This window comes from Tauraco erythrolophus, chromosome 1 (genome assembly GCF_009769465.1).
Source record: "Tauraco erythrolophus isolate bTauEry1 chromosome 1, bTauEry1.pri, whole genome shotgun sequence".
NCBI classification, from domain to species: Eukaryota; Metazoa; Chordata; class Aves; order Musophagiformes; family Musophagidae; genus Tauraco; species Tauraco erythrolophus.
The window spans coordinates 72,665,086-72,677,792 of record NC_141465.1 but is presented as its reverse complement, the minus strand read 5'-3'; positions in this window follow the sequence as shown (position 1 = coordinate 72,677,792).

Genomic DNA, 12,707 nt, shown 5'->3' with positions numbered 1-12,707 from the left:
TCACTGAAAGGCATACAGATGTGGAAAGAGTCTATCTAGGGACTTTAATTATCACCTTGTCAAATTCAAATTATTATCTTGCGAGTTCATTTCCATAAAGTATCCTCTTTGCTGTTGGATGATTTAATATGTGTCTGCTTTTTCTTATCTTATTTGTATCTATCTGGAGGCTCTAAAGTTTTCAGAGTAGGCTAGCTCTTTGTCAGATCATGATGTTTACCATAACTGATTTTGTCAAATATATTTTTGCAAACACTCAATTTTGCCAAAGATGGGTCTGTAAAATGTGAAGAGGAACTGGCACGCACCACCAATAACGTTACATAAATCAGACTGAGACTTCAACTATTTCTAAACAGGATCAGCTTACAGTGAAGAATCAAAGAGTCTGGGGAATGATTTACCTGACAAAATTCTGGAGACAGTCATTCTTGGTTGGTAAATCATTTCAGGTTTCAAGAAGCCTGGAGTAATTCCAGCTGTAAGAATTGTGTGGACATGATTTTCTATGCAGGTCTGGAACACACGATAAGGGGAAAATATCTTATTAATATTAACAACAGTATTTCTTTAACCTATTCAAAGGCAACATAGAGTCCATGAAAATAAAGGAAAACAGAAGAAAAATATCTTAGTCGATAAGGCTTACTACTGCACAACTGAAAGTTTATCATAGATTTTTACATTTAGTAAAAGATCAAATGAAGAATAAATGTAAGTATAATGTCTTTCATTTGGTGATATAAACATCAAATGGATCAATACACCAAATTTCTATTAAAAAAAAAAAAAGTAAAAATGTTGTAGCTTGACATCAAATCCATTAGCCTGTGAAATCTACTAAATCTAAGAAAGTTAGAACAATGTCTTCGAAGCAGAAAATATGGTACATTTTTTGAATTTAAAATTCCCGAATTTCAATTTAGTTGTGTTAGAGCTCATTAGTGTGTGCAATCACAGCTCTTGGAGTTAAAATAAAATCGATTTAAATTTTCAGTAATATTAAACAGAAAAGGAAGAATTTTCTGTGTTTTTAAAAAATAAAAGCAATAACACAAATATAAAGCTCAAACAAAACCCTTAACTTATTCATTGTAAATATGTCCATATATTGCTGGAAAGTTTCAAAAGTATACATGGACACTTCTTGTTCAAGGGCCACACTACTCAGTTGTTTTGGTTTGTTTTTATTCTTCTTTCTTACATCTATGCTACATTGGAGAAGATCTTCATGTATTTTAGCAGAATAACCTTCGCTCCTAAATAGATACGTAAAATTAGACAAATATTATGTGGATAAAATACAATGCTGCTCTTTCAAACTCAAGACATAAAATAGTATCCACAAAGGACACTGGAAATATGTAACAGTTCTGGAAAATACTCTATAAACCTTAAACTATTTAGATTGATACCCTCTTATTGTGTCAAAGGTATTCAACTGATATTCCAGCATGGTTACATTTAACTTGCTCTGGAATTGTCTCCCTTCTGAGCTCCTTACAAGCTTTGTTAAAGCCCTTAGGCTTGGATTTTTCATAACTTCAAAAGTAGAGAAAATAAATATAGGTAGAAGTCCACCTGATCATGAGAAAACAAACTGTTTTTGTTGACTGGGCAAGTATTCCTAAAAAAATTATCCTTAATCCCTTTTACTATGTGATTTGGTGAACAATGGAACACCTCACAATATAAACATTAAGACACTATTATGTATGCTTACATTTAGCCTAGCACCCACTAGCACAAATATATCTCAGAAAATACAGTTACATTTTGGGGTTTAAAATTACCGTATATATACATGCTTAGATTCTGGAAAATGATACTACTTTAAGAAAGGTATCCTATCTAATACAAATGAACCATCTTCAAATCAGAGTCCAATATATACTATTCGCTTTTCAGAAAACTTCAGGAAAAGGAGTGAAATAGACACTTAACTTTGGTGATTAGCAGAGGATGGGAAAAAAATCTTACCCGAGGCATATTTGATTTCTGTTTGTCATTTATTCATCATGCTTTCCGTTTTATTCTTATTGGTCTTAGTGGATTTTCTCCATTTAGATTCAGAATTAGTTTCATCTGGAATTAAAGAGACTACTTATATATCTACATGCATAGATAAATCTGTGTGTGCACACAAGTGTGTTGAAAACACCTAAAACTACTTCCTCTCGTCTGTGTAAATCAGAAGTGCAACTTAAGCAGTTTAGTTCTTGTATTTACTTCAGTAGAACAGACTAAGAGTTTGTATCATCAGAAGGGTAACTATAATTTGATAAGTTTTTTAAGTAACAGTCTATGCTCCACGCTCCCAAAATTCTTTCTAATTATAGTTAATGAGAACTACGGTGAGAAGAGTTTGCACAGTTTTCCAAAAACTTACTCACTGCCTAGCAGAAACATTAATACTGGAAGTGATGTTAAGAAAGTGCTATAGAGCAAAATGCAACTAGAAAGAAAATTTGAAATGTGATTGTGGAAATATAATTTCAAACTCCTGTGTGGATAAAACTACAGATTAGAATATAAAAAAGGAAATTTTCACAACCTTAGGTTAAATTATGGGTTTAATATTAATCCAGCACTGAAATGATTGAAGTTTCAGAGGCATAAAACTGAATATGTCTTTAAGTTAGTTCCCTACACTTGCCACCCATATCGCTCACTTTAGTACTAAAATAGAACCAAGAGATATGATATTTCTCATGGTCCCATTCTCTAAGTGCTACTGCTAAAGCAGTCTTTTCTCTTATGGAGTAAGAGACTTCAGAGCAACTGTTTTCTGCAACAGAATGTGTCCTCTTATGACATTGTGAAAGCCATAACCTCAGTCCCAAGCATAGATTTCTATAGGCTCTGCTGAAAACTTTGTGATGTGTCCGTCCTTGCCAACTGTACAAGTGTTCATTCTGTAAAAATAGTTTCCCTGACATTTGATACAATATAATGAATACAGAGTAGCATGTTTTAAATAGTAAACACAGATCATTATCTTCAAAATACACGCCGTACTAAAGAATGCCTGTGAGCCAACAACGTAATTCAGATGCTGTGATCATACTGCAATGATTACACCATAGTGGGAAACACAGCTGTCCACATCACTATACCTGACAGACAAAAATATATCCAACCAAAAGAGATTTTGCAGCTTTGATCTCACATTGAACACATATTTAAAATCAGGATATTCATGAATGAAAGAGGAAGAATGGTTGAAATAGCTGACAATGCAATCACCTGATTATTTCATGAAAAAAATCACAGGAAAATAAGTTTAAAAACTCCTCAGAACCTAGTGAGAAAACTTAATACATTTTCAGAAAGCATTTCATTTGTCATTCTAGCAATTCAAACACTACTATATTTGGATTGTTTGAGATACAGAGTGACTTTCAAACATTGTCTTTACAAAATTAGTATTTTCAATAAGCATAGTGTGTTACTGTCACATGATACAATGACTACACTTATACGGACTCTCCTTTGGGACATTTATTTTACCTGTTGGAGAGGTACTATTTCTTCATGTCTGCTGTATCTTGACTGAGGTCAAAAGAAAGACAGTCTAGAGAAAAGAAGCCAGACTGTCTTGATTTTGGATATGGTCAACATGATTCTAGGGAAAAAAAATATTAAATAAAATTAAATATAAAGCATAAATTACTTTCTTTTAACCCTAATAGGTATTTATTCTGAGTTACAATAACTTTTGCAACAAATTCAGTAAGAGAAATGATACATAAATTTATCAACTGTGAATGTATGTGTAAATGCATATTTTTAAATGTTATGGCAAATGGTATTTTTAGGAGATTTTTGTGGAGACACAGAGGTACAATACTTAATCTATCCTTAACTACCCATAAGGAAAAGTTTTGACCCTCATTTCCTTCTCTCCTTAGTGTGAAAAGGGAACCATTGATTTCTGCCAAGTGACAATCAGTCAAGCATACAAAACAAGCAGCAAATCAACCCATACAGTAATTCCTGTTAATTCTCTTCCCAGGGTTTGTTCTGTAAGAGAAACATTGATTTGAACATGTTTAGGTGGATTTTCCAAAAAGATACCTTTTTAATAATCTTTTTCTTCCCAGCATACTTGGGATAAGATACCAGAAACAAAACACACATGAACCCTCTTCAAAAAAATCAAATGTCTTGTGTTTCCCTGAAACGATTCTACCCACTGATATTCTATGTTGTGGTGGGGTTTTTTTTGCTTCATACCATTTATGCTGAATTTGTTCAGTAAAATTGCTTAGTCTGGATTTGTTGATAAGGAGATTGATTGAGATTGATTAAGTGCAATGAAAACGTAATTTGTTTTTCTCATAATAAGCAATAAGGCTCTATTTTCCCCCCTCTCTTAAAAGAAAACACCAAACTGCGAACATTTTGATAAAGATGATAGGAAAAAACACCAGGGAAAGATGAGGATTGTGAAGCTGTCATCAGTATTTTGGAAGTGTTGAAGTCCAGACCTCAGCTCTGTTGCTAAACATGATTGGCACCACCCTAAGGGGTAAGAGGTCCTTTCTAAAATTAAACTGAAGGAGTTGTGCCTGCTCATTAGGGCACAATGTTCCCTAATGTTCTAGGAGCTCTTTCTAGACTCCCTAGTATTAATCAGATTATGGATTGCACATTATAGTAACTTCTGCTGCCTTCGGTATGAACGTGCAGTAGAGTGACCTGACCATTTCAGCAGTTTCTCCTTCTCTGCTCTCTCTGTTACACACCACATGAAATATTCTGCTCAGATTAAGAATAGGAGATGTAGTGTCTGCTGACTGACAATTGCTAGTGATTTGTTCATCCTTGGAAGCTCTGTAAAGAGAATGACTAAAGTAAATGAAATCACGCTAGTCCTCAGGTGTGTTTTGTGGAAGAATCTAAATATTCATATCAATTAACTTTATGTCTAACTCTTATAGACTGTTTTGGAGTATACGTTTTCCATTAAACAGATTTTCCCCGTCCGTTCCTGAAGAACTGGGAAGCCTTCCCTCTGTTATAATGAAATAAATATCCTGTATCTGTTCTGCAGGTAGCCTACTAAGATCTTTTTTTCCATTAGCTAAATTTTGGTCATTGCATGAGTGAAAGGCATTGTGGGCTGGGATTTTTTCAATTATTTGTTGGGAGCTTTCTATGGTAAGGATTTGGCAGGAAGAGGGAAAAGAAGCGAGTAATTAATCATGCAAAGGTAATTTTGTGAACAAAATGTGTGTATACATGTAAAAAATTTTAGTTCTTCTCAAATCTTTCTCACTATGTTGTTTCTCTTTCTCCCCCAAAAAAGTGAAGTTGAGGTTGAGATTCTGTAAAATCCCTGTCTCTAGATCCTGAAAAATTAATATACTGATTTCTTACCTCTTTCCATGTATAACTTTATATATTTTTGATATAAAAAGAAAATTTTCTTATTCTGGTTATTTTCAATGCAACCCTCCTCCACGGTACAGAAAAAAGAAAAAGGCTGGTGTTTTTCCACATTTTCTCTAAAACCAGAATGCAAGACCAATCATTTTTCACCGCTGATCAGTGTATAATGCCAGCCTTTTAAAAAATGTAATAATTAAAGAACACCAACAAAAATATTCAATACTTGAAACTTGCATATACTGATACCAAGAGGTTGTTTTTATCTTAAAAATCCTGATACGCTAAACTGCAAGCGTATAAACTAGTAACCAAGCAATACATTTAGGTGACCATTGCTCTGTGACCGATGTCAAATGTTTTTAATTAACTAGTTCGGCAAGCTTAAGAAGGCCTGCTGAGCAAAGAGGTATGATGTCAAAGAGCTCTCTTCCTTTGCCACTTCTATTAGGCAGAGTCAGAACTAATAAAATCAATGGCAAAGGAAGAAGAAAACCAAATCCTTTCTTCTACTGCAGAGGTCAACCTGTTTATAGTAGAATTAGGTGGTAATGTTAGAATGGACATTTAAAAAAAATGCTAACAATGAACACTCCTAGTGATGATAAAAATAAAGATGTCAGCAGTGTTTATAATCCCAAGACATACTCAAATATATTTTCCTTTTTAATCAATAGTTTAGTCACATTCAAATTGAATAAAGCTGAGAAAAGTGCAAAATCCCACTTGAATGTCATGGAAGTTCTGCATTCAACGCATAAGACTGAAGTGAAATACACTAGCATCCCCATCACAGAAATATTGTGATCTCTCCAAAATATTGTGCTTCCCTACATCAGTGATATCCTGTGTGAAGTTCAGAAACATCTTTGTTTTCACATCTTGAAGATAAAGGAGAAATGTAGGTACCCCTGGGTACTTGCACCTATTGCATGCTTATCATCAATGTAAATTAGAGGACATACATTAACAAAGGAGAAGCTAGGAGACAGTATTAAGCACTCATTAACCCTGTCCTACTATACTTGCTTGTATTGTATCTCCTTTGTCTTACAAGTTACACCTACTCAGACATCAAAAGCCTGTATAGAAGTTGCCATAGGAAATTTTAAGTTCCACATCGGCCACCATTCTGCCTCTCTAGTGTAAGATAATACTTTCTACGTTAAGGAGGTGTTTAGGTCAGTGTCATATGCTGAGTGAGTGCCCTGAAGAAAGGTTGGTTGCTCTTGACTTTTCTCCTCAGGCTGCCTCTGTGTTTTGAGTGCTGTCCTCCCCAGGAGCTGGTCAGCGTGGTGGTGGTGGGAGAGCCGTGCTGTGGGGCGGGCACTCAGGCCACACTGACCCCGCTTAACAACGTTCACCGCATCAGCCGAGAACACAACAAGGCACATCGACAGCCCGAGCTGAACCTGTCCCTCTGCCCCTCTCCTGACGCTGGACCTGAAACAAAAGAAAAAGCAAGGAAAAGAAAGGAAAAGAGAAGGGGGAGTGGGGAAGGGGGAGGGCAGGCAAGCTATTTTACTGCTCATTCATTCCTCTGCATTCAATCACTTCGAAGCAGTAACTAGCTCAGCCCCAGGCTCCCGTTACATGCACAAAAGAAAAGCAATCCCATTCAGAAGGAGACCATGAGTTATTGATCTCATGCTGAACGTTAAGTTCGGTTCAGCAGCACTGTCAGCTCCCTCACACGGAAAGCTTATGTTTCCCACCAGCTCTGTTGAATGATACTCAGCTTTTTGAAAATGAAGTGTTGGGGGCTAGGGGTCAAGGGCAGAGACATCTCAGCTTTCATCCTGGGACTTCAGGACTTTCATTCTGGGTCATGATGAAGGGTAAGCCTGCCAGGCATTAATTGTACTAGTTCTGTGGATCTTGTTCACCAGAGGGGCAGGCAATTCATGGTTGCTTCACTTTCTAATTCAGACATTAGAAAATGAGCCATAAAGCCATCATTTGTTAAAATACATTAGATTTATTTTACTCATTCAAATTAATGAACAAAGTTTTCTACTAACACACTTTATAGTTCATTTATTTAGCTTAATATCCTCATTTGCAGAAATATGCAGAGAGTTGTTTTTAATCACTGAAGAGATTAAAGTCAAAACAAATTAAAAAATTATTTCTTATAACCTCTTTTACTCTCAAAAGTATCTACAGCCTTCTTTTAGATGTACTGTTATGCATAGTGCTACCCCATGTGTAGACACTGTAGTCTATACAACTACTTGACAGAAAGCAACAGAGATTTTGTAGTTAGTTATTGTTAGCATAATTTGAAACAAAAACATTCAGTCCATATCAAGCCCATATTAAGTTCTTGCTTAAAAACTTAAGAAATGTAATATTTGATCATTGTATCTTTATGAGAGTTCCACATGCCAGAGGGTTAATTGTGGCACAAGGATAATTTCTCATAAATTACTCTGTAACAACTGAAATGATTTTTTTTTTCTTTCACAAATATTTTTTCTCAGAGGTCTTTTATTAAGAGAAGGACTGAGTAGATATCAAAAAGAAGGTAGAGCTGGATAAATACAGACACTTCAGAGGAATAAAATTAGTTCACAGAAAAACAAAGAAAAAAAACCCCACTGAAGGTAGGAGTGCATATTGAATGGAAGCCCAGATTTGAAACACTTACAGAAACTCTCTTAGAATCTTACTGTCTTTATTTCAATGCAAATTCATTTTGCCTGAGTAATAAGTACTGTGATAATGTCATACCACAATCATGTTCATATAGTCAATCACACTGTCCTGAAAAAAAAATTAGAAATGAGACATATGATAATTCCATCAACTTAGACTTAAAAATTAAAAGTAGAATGCTATGCTGACTAGTTTGCTGTAAATTTAATTCTTTACTCTTCTCGAAGCACCTTGAATCATACCAGTATTTTTATTCATTAAAAAAAAGAATAAATTACTGGACATATTATGCTGACCAATACCATTTTTGTCTTGATATTGAAGTATTCACTCTTTTGCAGAATATTATTGATTCACCATTCTCTGCATTTGATTGGTTTTCTGAATTATACAAAGTTATATTTGTCTATGATTGGGTAACTAAAACTTTTCAAATGGGAAAATGAATTTTGAAAAGTTCTTACTGACTAAAATGCTTCTAGTATGAGTAAGGTCATGCATTCTAAATGAGAACATTATGAAATTTTATACACAGAAAACAAGAAAAAAAAAACAAATCACCAAACAGAGCAAATCAAATACCCTGATTTCACTAACTAAAATGATAGTAAAGATTTTTAATAATTGCTTTGATATTTTTTCCTCACTTGGAGATTTCTGTACAGTTTCCATCCGATGAATCTAAGATAAATATAGAGAAATATAAACTCTTCATGCTTTGACATAGAAATGCTTTTTTCGTGTATCAAATGTGAGCCCCTCTCAGCTCTTAACCATAGCTACATTACACGAATGTAATTACTTGAAGGTAAGTATTCTGAGTGAATACTAGTAATATTTTAGCACTACCTCTTTCTTCTCACACTGATTTGTTGTGCTTCCTTCATCCTCTTCTTTCTAGCCATTGTTTGAATTAAGATTTCTAATTATTTGGAAGAAAGATTCTCCTTCTTCTTCTTGCTTGGAGCCTCAAGCTCTGATGAGAACAGATAGGCATTGAAATAACATAACCACTATATTTAGGTTCACTGCAAATGGCTGCCCAAGGATTTTTAAACATTTTATCTCCCCTACTGGTTAAATACATCTCAAATACCACAAATGTCTATTCTATTTTCTTTTACTGATTTCCTGAGAGAAAGATAGTTCAGGCAAAAGAAAAAACCAAATCCTATATTGCACTCTGATTCAGTACTCAATATCCTGTAATAATGCAGAACAAGAGACACAAGCTGGATAGATGAGTGAATTTGTAGTCTACTATATGGTCCTTTTAATATGTTCTTTAAAACTAACTCTTCTTACATGAGAACTCCAGTAATGTTATGTTAACACTGGTCGCACTGGTAGCGTTCAAGTAATGTTAACGCTGGTGATATGGATAACATTATTAATTATTTATTACGAATACAATAGAAGCTACAATGAGAATTTTCTTGCTGACTTTATGGCCAGTGTGCCACAAAATTGAAAAAGAATATTAAATATAAACTCAACTGATATATGTCTCCTACTTCTACTCCTGTATCATAACTGTTTGTATGATAACGAACTAGTTGCTGTATCACATATTTCAGTTTACACATTTTTTCATAATTCCTTCATTTTCAGCTATGTTTCACACATGATTCAACCCATTTAGTCTCTTGATCATACTGATTCCAGTAAATTCTTAAAGAACATTTGAGAAAAGTTGTGTGGTCATTAATTTATGCGTGTCGAGGTTTTAGGCCGATCCAGCAACTAAAACTCACACAGTCTCTCCTTCTCCAGTAGAGTGGAGAGGAGAAAAATATAATAAAGGGACTGAGGGTCGAAAGAAGAGCAGAGGGAGCACTCACCAACCATAGTCCCAGGCAAAACAGACTTGGCTTTCTTAAAGCAAAACAGTTTATTAATGGTTACTTAGAAGGACAAAGGGAAACAAAACCGGTTACTTGAGAGGATAAAAAGAAACAAAGCCAGATCTTAAAACCGACACCTTCCTTCCCCCTGCCCCCTCCCCCCCTACCTTTCTTTTCCTTCTGGCTCTACCTCCTCCCCTGACCAGCGCAGGGGGCAGGGACTGGGAAGTGCAGGTCAATTCATTCCGTGCTGTTACTGCTGCTTCTTTCTTAAAGGAGGAGGAGTCCTTACGCCCTTTTCCCCTGCTCCAGCGGATCCCCTACTCACGAGGAAAAATCCACAAACTTCTCCAGCATGAGACCTACCTGCAGGATGCAATCCTTCCCCATCGGATTGCCTCAGTGTGGGCTTTACCACAGTCTCGGATTCTTAGGGAGCTGTAGCCACTCGCTCCGGCGTGGGTCGTCACGCAGACTCCAGATGCCTCTCTGCCTTGTTGTGCATCCCAACACGACCATCCTCAGGCTCAGGCATCTTCTCTCCACAGGCTGCAAGTGGGTCTCTACTCCACCGAGGCCGTCCTGGTTGCAGGGGGTCACCTGCGGTCTCTCCACCAGCTGCAGGGGAAACTCAGCTCTGGCACACCTCCTCCCGCTCCATCCTCACTGACCTGGTGTTGATGCAGCTGTTTCTCTCAGATCTCAGTCCTCTCCAGGTGAACTCAGCCCAGTGGGCACCCCAGGAGTGGGGCGCTCCCCGAGTTCCCCAGCCGGCTCCACCGCCGCCATCCTCAGTGGGCGGCGCCGGCCCGACACAGGCAGCTGCCCAGCCGGGACCCAGGGAGCGGGGGCAGTGCCCTCCTCCCTTCTCTCCTTGCTCCTGGGCAAAGCACCTTTTCCGGTTCCTTTGTCCTGACTTAAATAGGGCAATTCGCAGAGGCGCTGATTGGCTCAACCCCGAGGGGGATGGGAGTCCGATCTGGTGGCCAGAACCGAGTCTGACCCGGTTCCAAAACCAGGGAGGTCACAAATCCCCTCTCCTGCCACCAGACCACCCCCCCACCCCCCCCCATCAAACCATGACAATGTGCAGTGTGTAAAAACTCTTCTTAGTAAACAGGGGTCAAATTCTATCTAATCTAAGTACACAGTCTAGGCTTTATTTAATAGAAATATTAGTTAACAAGTCCTGGGAACTCAGAGAAGATTTCAGTTTGCCTAGAACAATTCCTAAATTCTGTATGAAATCAAGGAAGAGAAGTCCTAGATACCTCCAGTTTGTGTAGAAGTATGTTTCCATTAACATAAAGGAAATCAACAGAAAATGCTAAAAGCTAATATCCCACATACTATATCTAACATTTCTGTGTAATTCAATGTTTCTTGTCTTCTGAGCATCACTGCCAGTTCACAGACTTTCTGATGAAACATGAGATTTGCAGCTATAGCATGGAACTTTAAAATAAAACTGAGAAACTATTGTTGAAACAGATTGTGCAGATGGAAGACTGTTCCTAGAATCAAACTTAAAACGCACATAAACAGGCAGAAGCTAAAATTCAATCTGAAATACAGTGTAGTCTAAAAATGAATCTAAACTGAGTAGGAGAGTTTCTTGTCTCAAAAAAAAAATACATATATAATACTAAGATTAAAAGTAAAGCATGTGAGTCATCCAGATTACGCCCTAAATGGTGGAGCAGAATAATTTTTTGGTAGTTAGTTTTGTTTTTTCTCCACCTTATGATCCTGAACATTAACTCTGATCTGAACAAAAAGTCAGGAGGTTTGATTAGCCACTGACTTTCCTCTAGACCATAATTATGATTCCATTTATGAAATATGCTTTTTTTTCTTCTCCTCAATTCATGGCTGCAGTTGCTTTTTTTTTATAATTTCTCACTGCTTTGCTCTAAATTTGAATTTTTCTTTGTATAAAGACAGTCTGTTTGAGTTGCCTCTCAGCTACTACCCCCTTTAACCTTAGACCACGACCTCTTGTCTTGCAGCTAGTTACTATCTCTGCTGCTTGCTGGTATCAATTTGTTTCCTCTTCATTCAGGATCAGTCATCTGGGCTCTTGATCTCTTACCAGGCCCTCACCGGCAAATATCTTTCAGTACCCTGTGAAAGGAAGAAAATCCCAAACTTAAATGAAATGAAACTGTAGCAGGTAACAAAAACGTAATGCCAATCCCCTCACCTCTTTAGAGATGATTTAAGAACAGATAATGTTTATTCACAGATTGTCAGCTAATATATGAATAACAGATCACTGTAGGGTCAAATGACAGAGTTCTTAAATTTCAGGAGACAGATTTCAGCAGAGAGTAAGAGGTGTCAAATATAACCTACCACCACAGCATATATGCTCGCTGTAGGAATATGGCATAAGCAAGTGGAATTTTAAACCTAATCTGTCACTATGCTGAAATGGCAGAAAAGTCTGTTCTCCTTTCAAAGCAAATACATGAGAAGTACGATAAAACTGTAGTGAAATGCTTTGGAAAAAAGACAGAATGTATTGAAATGTTTACTTTGTATGATAAGGACCACAGTAAACTGTGGCTAAAACCTAAATTGATCATGTTTAAATAAAGAAGAAAACGAATTATTGTAAGATACGGATTTTAATGATACAATTTTAATTATTTGAGTAAAACTCCATTTATTATCTCCTATAGGTGTTTCTTATTATTCATTGGCATGTTATTGGTGGGAACTCAGCAGAAAACTGAATAATATAGTAGTTTTTTTTTAATATTCTTGTCATAAACTTGAATTACACTTTCCCAATGAAGTAGCAAGACAGAC